We start from the raw sequence: 2,333 nt of genomic DNA, 5'->3' as shown, positions 1-2,333 counted from the left end.
TATAACATATTTAAACTTGAAAATTAAATTGTCATATCACAATCGCTCAGTCGCTCGTAAATAATGAACACGTGTATAAGAATACAAATAGAGATTTATCTCCTATTCTTCTTTTTTCCTTCGAAAAATATTTTAAATATTTTGTATTTGACTTTAATTACCAAATCATGACGCTTTTTCTTTAATAAGATAGTAAAATTATCGTTTTTTATGTTTTAAAAGTGATTATTTCTCAAATATGAATTTTTTTCCCCGAAATTATTTATGTTTCATGCACGTCACAAAATTAACTTGAAATTAGCAATAGGCGCGAGATAGATCTTTGGTTCAAATCTACATGTAACAAGGAACAAGCTAGGTAAAAATGTAATGAATATGCATTAATTATAGATATTGAGAAAAAAGATGACATTTAGTAGATGCAAATATATATTCCAACATTTTAATTTATTTGTAGTAATTAATTAATTAATTTATGAATCACAAATAATTTGGCAAGTGCATTTGCTCCGATTGGGTCCATCATCAACACATTTGATTTTACTTGGTATTTTGCTTGCTGGAAATTGGCCTAGCACAAGGAAAAAGCAATCACGGTTTCCTCCTACGCCACATGCACCTTTTCTTGGGATACTGGCTGGGCAAAATTTGAATTCTTTTTGTCCTGCCAAAATTTATTATATATATATATATATAAATATGTGTGTGACATTAATTATTTCTTTTGAAATTAATAACAACAACAATAATAATAATCTGAACTATATATCAATATGGCACAGTAAGGTATATCACCCTTAATCGTCACCCAAAAAAAAATGTGAGACCTTCTCTCATAAAAAAATTATTTTTATGTTAAAATTAATATTACTTTATACTATAAATATGAATATCGACTCATCTCACGCATATAGATCCGTGATCATCTCACATAAAAACTATATATAACTTGTGTGTATATGTACCGTAAGATGAGACCACAAGAATTATAAAGAGCATGATGGAGAAGACAAAGGAGTATTTCATTTTTGTTTTGGTGTAAAATGATGGTAGCTATGGAACACTCTTTTATAGGTGTGTTTATGTCGATTAAGGCAATTGTTATTGCGTTTGTCGTTGTACCTACCAAAATGAAAATTTATATTTCATTGTACCCACCAAAATGAAAATTTAAATATAATAAAACCAATATTTTCATAGTACTTGCTAAATAACATTTATTTCTATTTTTCGTAATCTTTTAGGGTAGGTATGCTTGTAATCTTGCTTACTAAAATTTAAGTAATATCATCATCATCATTGACTTTTTCTTTTTTCCCTTTCTCTATAGACTATTACCATTATAATGTATACGAAAACTTCAATTTTTCTGAAGTGGAAAATTGCACTTGCGTATAAAAACGTATATCATAGACCATGGCAATGTAATATTTTCCATTTAGTATTCTTATAGTATTCATTACATAAAATGATACAATTCATTATAGTATTCTTATAACAATGACCTTGGTATTAAAGAATTTCAACTTTTTTGTGTTTGGATTGATGGATTTCTAATTCATGGATTTGACATACATTCAAATGTATTTTTTTAGAGAAGTAGAATAAAAAATATCAAGTTCACTCTTTACATTTTTATATATATTTTATATTAATTAAAACTAATTTAAAATTCAACAAATTAAATAATGGTGTAATTTGAAATTCGTTCCAATTTGTAATACTAATATGAAAAAATAAGATGTGGATTTAGTATCTGATATTTTTTTAATTGTAAACAATAAGATTATAATATAAATCCATAGATTTCAAATTCATCAATCCAAACGCGACTTCAAGCTTCATATATTGATCTATGTCTCAAGTTGGACAATAGCTAAATTGGAGGCTTTGGATTATTCCAAAAATTCATTCTGATATAAGATAAATTTGTAACGCGAAAGTTTTTATGAAACCATCTCACAAGTTAATATTTAAGACGGTTTATGAAAATTGTCACAAACAAAGATGATTTAAATAACCGATGATGCTATATGTAAAGTTTAATTGCAGTTTGAAAGGAATATTTTATTCCTAAAATTTCTTAAGTTTAAAAATATTTTATTTAAAATCTTTTGTCTTTCTTGGACATGAAGTAACTTTGGAATATCTTGTTTAAAATATTTATTTCCATAATTAAGTAGATTGAGATATTATTGAGCTTATTATAATATTTATCATCTCATATCTAACTTATCTCTTTCTTTATTTTTGTAGCTTTAATATGATCAAATATAAAGAATCTTACGCATTCAAGGAAACTAAGAGGACAAGATTCATGCCCATATATTGAT

The 2,333-nt window shown here is 26.1% G+C and overlaps 1 long non-coding RNA gene across 1 annotated transcript; it reads right to left on the bottom strand.

Annotated features, from left to right (window-relative positions):
• Positions 1–359: 359 nt before the first annotated feature.
• LOC140878706 (uncharacterized) lies at positions 360–1,051 on the bottom strand. The gene is made up of 2 exons (XR_012149345.1): positions 966–1,051; positions 360–664 (listed from the first exon to the last, which is right to left on the bottom strand). It is a non-coding gene; the product is annotated as an uncharacterized lncRNA (long non-coding RNA).
• Between the last annotated feature and the right edge of the window lie 1,282 nt (positions 1,052–2,333).

The sequence above is a fragment of the Henckelia pumila genome, chromosome 2 (assembly GCF_033568475.1).
Source record: "Henckelia pumila isolate YLH828 chromosome 2, ASM3356847v2, whole genome shotgun sequence".
Classification (NCBI taxonomy): domain Eukaryota; kingdom Viridiplantae; phylum Streptophyta; class Magnoliopsida; order Lamiales; family Gesneriaceae; genus Henckelia; species Henckelia pumila.
Note: the sequence above shows the minus strand (reverse complement) of the source record. Positions and strands in the feature narration are given on the sequence as shown.